The sequence below is a fragment of the Pseudorca crassidens genome, chromosome 3 (genome assembly GCF_039906515.1).
Source record: "Pseudorca crassidens isolate mPseCra1 chromosome 3, mPseCra1.hap1, whole genome shotgun sequence".
NCBI lineage: Eukaryota > Metazoa > Chordata > Mammalia > Artiodactyla > Delphinidae > Pseudorca > Pseudorca crassidens.
This window is the reverse complement of record NC_090298.1, coordinates 141,607,308-141,622,400: the sequence shown is the minus strand read 5'-3', so window position 1 is coordinate 141,622,400 and position 15,093 is coordinate 141,607,308. Positions and strand designations below refer to the sequence as shown.

Genomic DNA, 15,093 nt, shown 5'->3' with positions numbered 1-15,093 from the left:
AGGGTTCTAGAACCCTGAGGTTAAGAGTTCTGGATCAGTTAGTAGGTAACAGAAAGTGAATGAGTGATTTACCTTACTTTCCACGGGTAGCAGGAAGTTTGGAGATAGTCCCTCTAGCGTTAGTCCAGCTGCTGAAGGGCATCACCAGGGGACTGGGTTGCTTCGCTCTTCCAGCTTCCACATCTCTAGCACGTCCACATAGCTTCAAAGTGACCCCAGAATCTCCAATAGTGTTCCAACAATTGGGGCAGGAAGAAAGAAAAGGAAAAAAAAAAAAAGAAATTAAGTAAGAAAAAAAAGGCAGTGTCTAACTCAGAGAGCAAATTTTTTACCACAGATGGTCAGCAGACTTGCACTTAGATCTCATCCGCTCGGATTTTAAACTGGCCACCTTAGCCTTAAGGATAATGGGGTCTCCTAAACCAGGGCTCTGATAGTAAGGAATAAGGAGAGAGTGGTACTGATTAGCAGTGCCTGCTGTCCCGAACAAATATTATCCCCAAACTATTTTTTTTATCCTATATTTTACTTTAAAGAATGGAGGGGAAACATTATGTATCTGTAAATAGCCTTTTAGAAAGGGTACAATTATATAGTTATACAAACCCCTGGAGGGCTCCTTTCTTCTAAAATCTCTTTAAAAAACTGTTCAAGGTTAAGGACATTTTTATCTTAATTTAGTCACTTGCAGTCGATTATCTTGGAATGACATCCTCTCTCTGCAGATGTTCTGTCAGGCTTTAGAAGATTCTAGAAGTGGACAGAGAAGTGTTATGGTACATGTATTTGCAATATGCACGTCTTTGAAATGAAATCCATTTAGGGACCAAAAAGCATTTCATGTCTTTGCTATACCTTTTCACATATTTGCCTTTCCAGAATTCCTTTGAGCAAATCTGTTAGATGTAACCCATCCGTTTCTCCCATCTGAATTCTTTATTACTAAACATTCTTCAGTATGCTCTCACTCCCCTCTGTCAAAGGCGTTTCTCTGGGTCCTCACCCTTCTCATCTCATATGTGAATGCGTATCTTAAACTGAAGCAACAGTCTGCTATGACTTCTCCATAACTTGAAGAACCCGTCTTTGTGGGAAGAAAAGTAGACTTACTAACTTAAAAGGTAGAATGCGCGCAATGTTTCTGAGAGTTAAAAACTAAGGTAAAAACATAAGCAAGGGAAAAAACTTACAGTGGGTCCTTTTCAAAGACTTTATTTTACAGAGAAGGCAACTGAGGTTTAAAGAAAACATGCGTTAGTTAAACACTAAATAATAAACCTTAAACCTCAGTGGAGCAACACATGGACAGTTCATTTCTCACTCACTCAGGAGTGTAGTATGGACTTTGGTGGTCTGAGGGTCAGTTTTCTGCTCAGTTATTCAGGGACCCACCACCTTCATCAAGTGGCTCTACGTTTGTCCTAAAAAGGAAAGGAGAGAGGAAGCTGCAAGCTACAATTATCAACTCGTTATCCTTCAGACATAAACTCTTCAGGTCACCTCTGGTCACATTCTTTGGGATAGAACCATACCCAGATGTAAGCGGAGATGGAGAATGTTGTTCCTATCTTGGTCCTAGTGATACCTCTACAGGCTGGAGGAGCTAATTAAAGTGTAGTCAACAGCTCGTTGTTTCTGCCACAATGAGTGATTAGCCTAAGGCTGTGGATTAATTATGTGTGTGTGTCACATATACATATAATACACACAAACATATATATGTCTGTGTATATATCCATTTTTTAGCATGAGTTGACACATGGGGCTTCTGCCGTATCAAAAGAGTACAAACTGCCTCTTGTTGCTTTTTCTTAATTGAAGTTGACTACTACTATCTATTTCCCTTCATTTTGCTACCTCCCCCCCGCCTTTCAGTATTATATGAAAATTCTGAAAGAAATAATTTCAAAGTTTCCAGTGCTTTTAAAGGTAATAGAATACTCAGACCTTAACAATTTTCCTATGTGAAACTTTTGCCAGACTAAAATAGTTAACTTACGAAAAGTAAATTTAGATTGATACAAAAGAGAAAATAAGCTGATTTTTTTTCTTTTACACAAATACCCTGAGCCAGGGTGGAAAATAAATGGAAAACTGGAGGAATTTAGATCCTTTTGTTGTAAATTTAAATATTTTTAATTGTAAAAATAATACAGGCTCATTGCAGAAACTCCAAAATTGAAAGGATTTAAAGAAAAAAGGAAAAATAACTCAAAATCCCATTTCTGATAAATCATCTCTGTAACATTTTTGAGGGTATCTTTGGAAACTTTTTTGTGACGGGGTGCATATAAATACAATGCAAGTATAAAATACCTTTAATTATTATATCAAACTACAAAACAGTTCTATAACATTTTTATTTAGTAGTATAAGTATGATTACTCATCACCTAATAAAAATCTGCAGCAGCATTTTTAATGGTTGAACAGCATTCTATTATTTATTGAACCAGTCCCTACTGTTCAACATTTAGATTATTCCTGTTTTGCTTTGCTAAACAATGAGACAAGCATCCTTGTTCATATGTCTTTGAGCATTTGTTTATTTCCTTAGAATGGACTTCTAGAACTTGAATGGCTGGTTGTCAGTTCTGGTACATACTGACATATTGTCTTCCAGAAAGGTTACCGTGCTTTTTATTTCTACCAAGAATTTAACATCCAATGTGGTTTCTTACACACACTCATCAGTACCAGTATTATCAATATCAATACCAGTATTATCAAGTTTTTTAAAACTTTGTCATTCTAGTCAGTAAAATATGACACCTGAATTATTTTATTTGTATTTCTTTGATTAATAATAGCAAGGTTGAACATATTTTCATATCTTTATTGGCTGTTAATACTTTTTAGTTTGTGACTTTATGGCATCCATTTTTCATCGATGTATAACAACCTTTTATATATCAATGTGTTTATTTTGTTGTTTGTTGTAAATGCAATTTTTTTCTCTTCATTTATTAATTTTTATTTTGTGTGTGTTGAACTTCTTTAATACTGTCAAGTCTATTCAAAAACCCTTTAATGAACACAACAAATGTGGAAAATCAGTCATTCTCCTGCATTTTGTAATCAGTGTATTTCCTTTTGGGCAGTATGGAAATGTAGGTTCTTCTTTCATCTTATGGTTGGAAAGAATCTATTCCCTCGGAAAGGGATTATAGTCTCCATGATGCAGTAATGGGAGATTTTATAGGGTAGGCAGGGTCTACAGAAGAAAAAACCCTAAATCACACTCCACTGGTGGTTGCCTTATTTATAAAAATGGCATTTGAGGTTGTGTGACTGCCATCAGGTAAGCAAAATTAGTTTTTAGCATGAAGTACTCCTATCAGCAAGAACAGCCTAGGATAGGCTAGCAGTAAGAAGTGAGGCGTTATGGGATTGGGGCATAGCCTCTGTTTCCTCCAATGCAGCTGGAAATTTAAACTCTGGGGCTCCTGCTTGATCCAATCAGCCCAGCTAGTATGTGTTGCCAGGTAGGGTGAATAGACTCAGAAGTACAAGAGCTCATCCTTGGTCCCCTCTGGAAATGAGCAGAGAATACTGTGTCAAGCAGAGGTGATCAGTCCATGGTCTGGAGACTTGGATCTCCCCACATAGTCCTTAAAGTCAGGGTGAGACAAAATGCCAATACAAATTATATTGATGACAGTATCAATGAGGTGACATTGAGTCCTTTGACCCAACGTGTGTCTGCAGTGTGCCATCCATTAGTAAATGGGCAAAGCCATTTGACAGATCTATCTGATACAGTGAATGAATCTGACACTGACATTTTGAAAAACTGAAACTGTATCCATTTGTCAAGAACAGTGGCCATTTGTTCTGCTTTATTCCCCCTGGTAGAACTAGGTAACATTGCAGGCAGTAAGACGTTCCGGCATTTCACCCTGGAGTAGCCCCCAAACTGAAGAAGCTGTCTTATCAGTAGTTAGCTCCTTGTCACCAAGAATATTAAAGTAGATTTGTATGATTAGCAAATTAAAGAGACTGTAGTGCCTACCACTACTGTATTCACTAAGGCACCCAAGTTGTTCTAAAGAAATCCTAATAATACATTAGGACCGTTTTGAATATTTTTATTTGATTAGGCATAATCTTCTAGTTATAACATCCATCACCATTTTGACCACTGAAACTTGGCCTTCTTTTCTTACAGCCTAGCCCTGTGGTCTTGGGCTAATCACTAACCTGCTTAGATACAATTTTCTTCTCTATGAAATAGAAACAATATTATATGCTATGAAGGACTGCAGGAAGATGAGCTGTAATGTTTATCAAGTGCCTGGTAAGTAGCCTGGCCCATAACAAATACTTGGCTAATTGTAGATGTTAGTTTCATTTTTAGTTTTTTTTCCAAACATTGCTCTTTACTTTTGGAACTCTAAAATTTGTTTTGAGAATGGAGGACTTGTTGTTTGGATTCCTCCAACACTCTCTGTATATTCTGTACTTCTATCCCTAGATCATTTATATTAATGGAATAAATGATCTTTGGTCTGGTGATTCCAAGGTGACGAGGAGTTAAGTGGAGGTTCAGTATACACCTGGAAGTATGGATTTTCATGCCCAGTGCAAATGTGGGAAAGGCATTATTCCCACATTATAAAGGGAGGACAGACCTCCAACTTGAGGAGACTCTGGGTTGAGAGATGAGAGATTTACAGGTACTGTGTTCATCGTACAGGGTACCACAGGGGCTTTTGTGTTCTGTAGCAAGAATTTGCACCTTATACCCTTGTAGTTAGAAGTAAAGCATACCACATAACTAATATCTAGTAAGCATGAGAGTTAGAATAAATACCATTTATTTAACGTTTCCTTTGTGTTAAGCATTTTACAGTTACAACATATGGATGGATACTATATTGTAATGGTTAAGAGTGTAGTTTTTTGAGCTGGATAATCCTGGATTGGAGTCTCTTCTTTATTACCTCTCTTTTTTTTCTGTTTTATTGAGGTATAATTGACAAAATTGTAAGATAGTCAAAGAGTATATCATGATGATTTGATATACATATGCGTTGTTAAAGGATCCTTCCCATCACGTTAATTAATACATCTAACAGCTCATGACACCTTTTTCCTTTTTTTCTTTTTTTGGTGAGAACACTTAAGTTTTATTCTCTCAGAAAATGTTAGTTATACAATACAGTATTATTGACTGTAGTAACTATGTTATACAGTAGATCCTCAGACCTTATTCATCCTGCAGCTGAAAGTTTGTACCCTTTTACCAGTCTTCCCCTCTTTTCCCCACCCACACCCCAGCCCCTGGCAACCAGTTTTCTACTCTGTTTCTATGAGTGTGGCTTTTTTTCTTTTTAGATTCCATATATAAATGATATTCATATTTATCCTGTCTGGCTTATTTCATCAGCATAATGCACTCCTGTTTCATCTATATTGTCACAAATGAAAGGATCTCCTTCATTTTTTTAAGGCTGAATAATATTCCATTACCTCTTAAATGAGTGACTTTTGGTACATTGTTTACACTTTCTAAGCCTCAGGGTTTCTTTTCTTCTGTAAAAATATGTATATATATATATACTAACAGGTTATTTTCTGATATGTGGAATGTTTGTTGAATCAACAAATAATTAGCTGAGATCATAAATGTGACACTTAGCACTGTATTAACATTTATTAATACTCTCCCTGTTAATTTCTACAATAAATTGTATAATAAGTAACAATAATAATAGTACTAGTAGTAGTTTTAGAAAATGCATAGGATGTGCCAGGCATCATATACTGTACTACCCTCCTTCATGTGTACCACAGTTACATGTGGATATCATCTTCCACGTTGTTTCCTTTAAAGAAAATTGAAGCTCAGCAAGGTTGAGTAGCTTGCTCCAGATGTGAACTCAGGTCTGAATCACTCCACATATAGGTTCTTAATGACTCCATGTCTTCAATTCCACATCTGCATTTGTTTGTTGTTGTTGTTTTTAACTTTCCAAGCATCTGATCTGAAATTCCTTTCTCTGGGGAATTTTCCACTTTGTGGGTCTGGTGAGAAACAGAGCCTTCCTCTCGTTATACAAGCTGAACATGTCAGATACACTGTTTACTCACATGCTCAGTCTCCCTTACAGATGGAAAACAGTCGGGCGACCTCGGGTTGGCCAACTGCACCCCTCTCTTGGATTTTGAATGACAAATAAATGATGTAAAGAAGCAAGGCCAGCAGTGCTGGGTCAACCTCCTGTTTCCTGTTCCTGCTTGGTAGCAAGGCCAGCTAGGACTTATAACATCACTTTGGCCTGATCCTGTAATTGCAATAGCATAGCCTTGGCTTTCGGTTGTTTAGTCTGCTTCTAGTTACTGAGACCTAACCATAAACTTCCAGAAGTTTCCTTTTCTGCTCAAATTAGCCGTATCTGGTTCCTGATGATTACAAATAAGACCTTTCCTGATATACAATGGTGACCTACTTATCCAGGCAGATGTAACATCGTCCTGGCAGGGACAGAGGGCAGGCAAGTTCCTTGAACAGCTGAACAAGAAGAAAAAGACCTAAGAAGGAAGAATTGAAGCCAGTTCTGCTTGTGTTATAATTCTACCAGCAGCTGCCTCTGTTTCACAGAGCACATGCTAAGGACCATGTCCCTTCCCCTGTAACAGACGAGCAAAGTAGACCCAGGCCTTCCAACCCAGAGACCAGCTGAGCTGTACCGTGGACAATCTAGGATGTGAAAGACTTCACTCAATGTCTTTGTCACTTGACACATTGTTCCTCTCTTTGGGAAGTAGCTTCTTTGTGTGACAAGAATATGCTAAACCAACACTTAAGTGGACAGAGGTGAAAGATGCCAAAATTAGCTACAGAAAAAAAGGCGTAAAGACTTGTATTTTCTGTTATTTGAAGGTGTTAAGACCCCACATAGAATATGAGTCCTTTAAAGGAAAGTTGTGAATGGCCCAGGGAATGTTGAATTTCCATGTGGCAGTATGTTCTTGATTGGTCATGATGATGATGATGGTAGCATCAGTAGCATTTATCAATGTTTCCTGGGTGAGAGGCACTTTATCCTAATGACCTTTTATCCCCATGACGACCCTGTGAAGTAGGAAATACTGTTTCAGCATCTTCAGGGTTTTTTGGTTTTTTTTTTAATCAGGAATTTACCCTAGATCACAGTTGGGTGGTAGAACGACCAGAACTGGACACTGGCCTTTCCTGAATTCCCAGGGTGTGATCTTAGCAGTTGTATTGCCTGATGCAGAGCCATGTAAATGTTGCCAAAGCAATGAAACGTGTACCTATTTCTAACAGATTCTAACTCAGAAGCTCTGGGGTTAAGTGCAGAGCAGTTGAGTGTGATTGTCTTTACAGACAGTAGATAACTTAAGAGAAGTTGTTTAAAAGTATATTTGCATATTGCACTACACTGTCATATCTGTGATTGGTTAGCTATTGAGTAACTAACACAAATCCCAATCCCATCTCTAATCTCATTCATCTCTTGTATGATATTTGACCTAATTGAGGCAGTTTTTTTTTTTGTTCTTTCCCACAAACACACATCGAACATCCAAAACATGCTTACCATTTGTGAGCATATTCTCTTAGTTATTTAGGAGTTGAGTAAGAGTGAGAGAGAAGGGCTTCCCTGGTGGCACAGTGGTTGAGTGTTCTGCCAGCCGATGCAGGGGACGGGGGTTCGTGCCCCGGTCCGGGAAGATCCCACATGCCGCGGAGCGGCTGGGCCCGTGAGCCGTGGCCGCTGAGCCTTTGCGTCCGGAGACTGTGCTCCGCAACGGGAGAGGCCACAACAGTGAGAGGCCCGCGTACCGCAAAAAAAAAAAAAAAAAAAGAGTGAGAGAGAAAAAGACACATAAATATGAAATACGGTCATCATGTTTTTAATATCCTTTATGTTGTTAATCCCTCTTAGTATTTACTGCCATTCACTCATTTGTATTATTTGGGGTATAGCAGTTTATTCGCACAACATTTTTACATATGGCTTATCATTTGTATTCTATTTTAATAACACTAATAATTATAGACTATTGACAAACTCATCAGACCCTACATGTTCATTTCAAAATCATGAAAATAACGTGGAAAATGAGGTGTAAAGTGGAAAATCTATGTGTATGTTTTTATTGGTGGCATGAGGAGCTACCTGAATATCACTCCTTTAGCTTTTCCTTCAAATGGTGCACTTTTTCCTCCATGCATAGGAGTCACTTCCATTAGGTAAATAGTAGTCTTGAGGGCAAACCTCAGAAGTAGAAACAGGAGAACTTTTCAGTTATGGTAAAATCAAACATAGTTTTCTTCAGTAGTGAAAAAAAAATTCTTCATGAGAAGTTCAACCACTGTGAGTTCCATGGTGAAAAACTTTCCGCTTATAGATGCAACTTCCCCCAGAATTCTGAGAAATGTCGGTAGTAGGGAGGGGTGTTGCGTACACCTGTTTCATTTCCCTCTGACTTTTCCTTCTCCTTTCTCTATTGACATTAAAATCTATAGTGAAAGCACATAGTAAGCAGTCTAGGACAATTGATATGACATTTGATCTAAATCTCCAAAGTCTATTTTAGATGGGGATGCTATGAGAGTCACAGGAGGGGAAAAATTCTAGAATTATTCTTATGTGATCAAATGTACTAAAATAACAAAAGCAAATCTTATTTCTAGCTAATAACATAGCATTCCTTATATGATGTCATATTATGGCAGAAAAGAAATATATGCGTCTATTTTCTTCTATATTAAAACTGCTAAGGAGTGGGGACCAATGAACTAAATCAATTGTTTTGGGTTCAAGTTGTAGTTTTTAGTAGCCATCCTTCTTAGCAAGTTTTCAGAAGCAAATGTAGTTTGTTTACTATCACCACTAAATGTGCAATTGTGTAGATTTGTGGAAAAAAGTATTATCAAATATATATACTTTAAGATGATTTGTGTAAATTTATCTATTCATATTATTATTCTCCCCAAGTAAATCAAAATCTACTATATACTATGTTTTTCTTCTATAGCTTAAAAAGGGAATGTATGTTGAAACTTATTCAAATATTTATTAGGTGTCTACTAAGTGCCAGGCACTCTACTAGGCAGTAGAGATGTTGTATTAGAGGTGGAAAATGTCCTTGACCTCCAGAACTGATACTCTTGTAAGAGAAATACTGGGTCAAACTAAGTCAACAGTTTCTTTGCTACAGAGCTTTTTACGAGTCTTGTGAATTATGAGTCTCTGATAAGGAGATGTAGTGGACAACAGATCCCAAATTTATTTGAAATCTTTTCCTTCATGGACTGTCTCATAGGATTTATGATCCACTGAACACACCTTGAGAGACACTAGTATTCTGCAGTGGTTAGTTAATTGTTTTCTGTTAAACAACTATATACTGAATCCATGATATTATTCTGGATGTTTTGGAGGATACAATGATGTACATGGCCACTGTGATGATAAGGGGGTCCAGTTTAGTTAAGAGAAACCACAGGAGTTATAACTTAATGTAACAAGGAAATACACACACATATACATATATTTTTATGTAAATTACTATTTATATAGTATACAATGTCTTCTGAAGAAGATAGAGTGTTTGTAACTTGGGATCTCACAGGAGGTTTCACAGAGAAGGTAGACCCTGAACTGGGCAGAATTTCAGTAAGTTAATTTGGTTCTGACCGTACGATAAAATCAGGTGTTTGCACTGGTCAATCTGACCTTGATGGAACAGCATTCCATTTTCAGGGAACAGTGTGATCAAACATGCAGTGGTGGAGATGGCCAGATTGTAATATTCCAGTACCTGGAAAGTGTTGGAACATCTGCTTTCTCCACGGTCTAGAAAAGTGAACCTCAAGTGAAATGCACGTATAATGGAGGCCAGTGCTCTTTGCTTTGTGCACTGCTTTGATTCTACAGCATGCAACAATGTAGTGATCTGTTTCAGATTGTCATTATTCGAGAGGGTTCTTAGTAACAGGAGTGGAAAAGGAAGACCTCTGTTCCTGTGTTTCTGCCCTATGCTCTTAAGCCAGAAAAGGTACCAACATCACTGACCTGACCTTGTCTCAGGTATCTATCAGGATCTACTAGAATCATTCTAGTGAAAGGTAACTAGACGTCCAAAGGACTTAAAAGATACACTATAACCTTTGTATACTTTACCTGGTGAAAAAAAATGTCACCTGAGTGGTCCCCTTCCCTAGAAATACCAGTACGTTCTTCCAGTGCATGGCAGAACTTTGCAGGTAAAACTGGGATAAAGGTGAAGAACAGTCTTAAAATTCTAGTCCTTGAACAGCACCTAACACACAACAGGTTTTCAATAATCTTAGCAACAGTATTCACAAATAATGACCATCAGCGTAACTGCTCTTTTGTGCCAAAATACATTACCATATTACTTTTTTTTCCTTCAGCTTTACAACTTGGGTTCTATTATTGTTTCCATTTTACAGATTAGGAAAGTGAGGCTCAGAGATGCTAAGTCACTTGGGCAAGGTCACAGAGCTTGTAGGAGATAAACCTGCAGGCTTACTGTTGGATCCTACAAACCAGACCATAATTTAAGTCCTTCAAAATATACCTCAGAACATTTGAGTAAATTAATGAATAAATCCTCCTAGTCAGACTGACCAGATCATTATATTAGGTTCAGCTATAAGTGGAGGAAAGTCATAATCATAGTTGGACAGTTAATACAGTAATTTACTTGCTTTGAATTTTCTAAATGACGTTTAGCTGCTAATTTCATGATGATAACCATCGAATAAAAACAGGTATATTTTGATGTTTGGAATAAGATCTGATATTGAGTAAAATACATATTGATTCCTAGACCTATATGATGTGAGTAACAGATGACATTGAGATGCCATCTAGAAGTACTCCTGTGCAGTTCATCATGTCAACCCAGCTAATAATTTTAGAATCTTCAGAGTGAATAATATATGCAGCCATAAAGCATATTTCTAATCAATGCAAATAATATTTTTCCTATGCTAAACCCAGAGTGAAGTTATAACACGCATCATAAGATTAATGGGCCATGTTTTCTTCATCACTTTGCTAAATTACTTAGTCTGGAAACCATTCAGAAGGTTGCGAATTGGAGCTGAGCAGTAGTAGTGAGACTGTGCCTCTGATGAAACTATTTCCACCCTGACCCCTACTGCTCCCTTCTTGGGAAAGAAGGCAACATTTCTCCTAGAAAAAGTCACAGGTTCATAAGCTGGCTTGTATAATACGTTTGGAGGAATAGTGTGTCTTTTAAGCAGAGCCTATCTCGGTATATAAAATAATTTTTACCTACCATTTAATGAAATTAACACTCACTTTGAGGCTAGGTCTTTTGCCATTTGACTCCTGGATCACGTCTATGGATATATGTTTTTCTTGAGACGAAGTGTGAACCCAATATAGTATCCATCATTCAGTCTATCTAGCTGAGGTACATCATCTGAAGCACAAGCTCCCTGAGGCCAGGCACTTTATCTGCTCTATCAGTGTAGCCCTGATGCCTAGTGTCTAGCTTTTGGAGATTCTTAATAAACATTTGTACTGAATAAGGTATGTATATGGTGAGCAAAAGTTGGCTTCCCATTTTACAGTCAAGGGTATCCCACTCATGTTCTGTGAACACTGGATAGCAGAATCTTACTATGTTATTTTTCTTTTCCCTTTGCAAGTTTCCTGAAAGCGCATTCCTGTCCTTAGAATGTCCATCTCCTCCCATCTTCCTGGAGAATAACTCTTCTTTCTTAAATACTTAGCCCCCTTATTGACTCTTTAAGATTGAATGTATTACCTCCTTACAAACAGGAAAATGCAGTGCTTTTTTTTTTTTTCGACAATTTATCACCAGAAAATTATTCTAACACCTGAAATTCTGGACCTAAAATGCCTGGACTAGTGGTTCTCAAAGTCTGGTACCCAGACCAGCACATCAGCTGCACGTAGGAATTTTTAGAAGTGAAAGTCTTGGGCCCTGCTCCAGACCTACAGACTCGGACACTCTGGGCGTGGGGCCCACTGCCTGTTTCAGCAAGCTCTCTTGGTGATGCTGATGCATACTCAAGTTTGAGAGCCACTGCTTAGACCTAGAACTTAAGGTAGGCTTTGGACAGATCTGAGTCCTAAACACTACTGAGACACTGGGGTGACCATGAGCAAGTTACTTCTGGGAACCTCTTAGCATCTGTGTGCCTTGCTTAGCTAATAGTGATTTTAATTAATTAGAAGAATGCACACGGTGTACTCAAGAGAGTAACCAAAGCATACTTTATGTTCCATAAATTCTAGCTGTTTACCATTATCATCAATCAGAGCTTACTGACACATCCTGAAGACATTCTTCTAATAAGTGTAATAATGTGGTTTGTAAAATTAACAGCTTAGAAGAGCATATTACGAAGTTCATCAGACAGGGTCTCAGCAGGAAATCAGGGGTACACCAATAAGGATAAATTGAGCCCAATGTAGAGAATCAAGAGATAGTGTAGTGCCCTGGGTTCAGTAGAAGTGTGGCTACCTTTATAGGAGATGAAAGAGAAAGGAAGCCTTGCTGGAGAGAGAGTCCTCCCCAAAGATGCTGTGATGCCCCACGGAGAAGCACTACACGTTAGTTGGGGGATGCAATTTGGCAAGAATTAATACCCTAACTTCACTCCCCTCCTTCATTCCCTACAGTCTTCTATTGGTACTCTTCATTGGTGAGCCAAACAGTAGCTAGAGCAAGGACACTTACTAAGATAGGCCATGCAAGCCATCCATATAGAGTTGGGTGGAGAAAGGATGTGGAAGGGCAAAGAGGACATATTTCCCGCAGGTGGTGAGTGAGCTGTAAAATCACTCGCCCTTCTAACATCATTGCCATTGCAGGAGCACGGAGGAGCAAGTGGTTAGTTCTGACTTGGCAGATCCAGGCGACTGCAGGACACAACTGGTATATGAGTTGGGCTTTAAAGGTAGATTTGAATTTTAATGGAGAGTATGGAGTAAGAAATGGTGAAGAACCAAGGGAAAGGGAGATTCATTGCAAATGGAGAAAAGAAAAGTGGCATAAAGACAAGAAAAGTCAAGACTTATGGAAGAGATAGCAAATACTCTGCGTGTGACTGGAGCAGAGAATGGGTAGACGAAGGCTGGAAGTTAAGATGAAGTCATCCTTGAATAACATTAAAGTTTCCTCCTTTAACCTCAATTTCCACCTTCTACTCCCTTCATTAACATTGGAAAATTAAAAGTGAGTTTGACTGGGCTGGTGACAATGGCAGTATGAAGCAAAGAGAGGAGAATAAGAGTAAAAAATTTAGTAGTACCTTGGTGAAGCTGGGTAAATGATGGGTGGTGGTGTCACGTCAAAGCATGGGCAAGTGATTGTGACAAATATAGGCTTATTTCTTGACTATATGACTTCAGTTAAGGTACTTAAGCCCTCTAGGCTGCAGTCTCCCAACCTGTAAAATGGGGATAAAACCTCGCTTCCTCCAAGGTTTCTGTGAGGATCTAATGAGCAATGGAAGTAAGAGTTGAGTCCAGTAATCAGTTTTTAATACATATAAACTAATGTGAGGATAAGGGTAAGAATACTTGCTATCATTTATTGAATACTTATTATGTGTCCAATATTGTGCTAGTCTATTTACATATCTTTTCTCACTTAGCTTTCTTTTCTCTTATCTGCCTTTCTATAGGCAAGAGGTAACTGATGGCTCAGTTATGAGGAAACGCAGTTGTGAGGAAAATGTCAGAGGGAAAATGTACCAGAAAGTTAATTCCTAATGGATCTGTCAGCCTTAAACAGAGCATGTCTGTGCTAAACTGTGTAAAATATCTGTGCTAAAACTACTCAATTGGACAAGTTTTGATAAAGTATTAACTTAATGAATAGGCATAAACAGCTTGGAGCTTTTTGGAGGGTATGTGGTAATATTAGTATTGGTGTGATGACTTTTGAAAGTTCTATGGCGTATAGAAGTCAAAAAGAAGACCCGGAAAGGGGCAAAACTCTCTCTGAAAGTTATTGGGGAAGTCTGGCTAGTAAGACTCCAAAAGGGAGAATCAGTAAGAGGCCAGGTTATTCATAGGCCTTCTAAGAATGTGTCCATGAGAAATATTTACAATGATTGGATGCCGGAATAAAGGAGAACACTGGCTCCATAAATGGTAACTTATTTTACACAAACAGGCTAATGATAAAAAATAATGAAAATCTGATGGATTTTTGAGAGTTTCATTGACCAAACTGAGACAAAAGTGCATAACAGCTAGATGCTCATAGTTTTAATCAGTTCCCTTTGGAGTCAAGCAAAGATAGCACCTGAAATGGTAAGGGACGTTTATGCAAGGTCACAAAGATTTTTGGTGGTGCATTTGGGATATAAACCCATTTCCATAAGATTTCCTTCAGAGGTCAAATGTTTGCTTGTCAAAAGTAGCATGAACTTACTTCCAGGAAAAGTTCTTAAGAAAAAATAATTTGAGTAATGAAGAACACTGATGTAACAGTTAATTTAAGAACCCAGAAATAGAGGTAAAGAGTAAAGCAATTATGGGTTAAGAGTCTGCATAAATTCCCCTGGAAGGGGGATATGGTCAGAGATGGCAGTTTGAAAACAGTGAGTCACCAAAAGTAAAAGTTTAAATTACAAGCTGCTTTGGGGGTCTTCAAGAGAGATTTTATAGATTGAACAACAACAGCAGCAAGGATAAGATATAACGCTGTCATGTAGACTGCAGCCTGAAAAGAAAGCATTGCAGAAAAGCCACATCACCCTGAATTTATATTTCCGTGCATTTGAACAGATTGGAGAGCAGTAAAGTTGCTTTAAGAGCGAGTGATTTAAGTCAGCCAGCTTGTGAATAATACGAGATATTTTTGCATTTACATTAACTTAATGTCCATAAATAACGAACTTTAACAATGAACAAAATCCGTAATCCTGATAATGCTAAGAAAACTGGAAAGATACCTTTACCTTGAAAAGGCAGGATAAAGAAGACAGCATAGAAATTTAGGGAGATTGCAGTTTTGGAAAAATTATATTAACATTTATTAGCTGCTACAGCTTTGAAATGTGATGATTTAAAGAAAGAAG

The 15,093-nt window shown here is 38.0% G+C and overlaps 1 protein-coding gene and 1 pseudogene across 30 annotated transcripts in view; one reads left to right on the top strand and one right to left on the bottom strand.

Annotated features, from left to right (window-relative positions):
* Positions 1-15,093, top strand: part of LOC137222075 (uncharacterized) — a 147,546-nt gene that overhangs the window by 19,693 nt on the left and 112,760 nt on the right. For 3 of the 30 annotated variants that reach the window (XR_010942271.1, XR_010942259.1, XR_010942274.1), the window contains exon 6: positions 4,168-4,296. The exons of the other annotated variants lie outside the window; for them this stretch is intronic. The gene's annotated coding sequence lies outside the window, so the exon portion shown is untranslated. The remainder of the gene's footprint in view (positions 1-4,167; positions 4,297-15,093) is intronic. 30 annotated transcript variants of the gene reach the window in all.
* The window catches only part of LOC137222074 (UDP-N-acetylglucosamine--peptide N-acetylglucosaminyltransferase 110 kDa subunit pseudogene), a 225,515-nt pseudogene that overhangs the window by 118,002 nt on the left and 92,420 nt on the right, over positions 1-15,093 (bottom strand).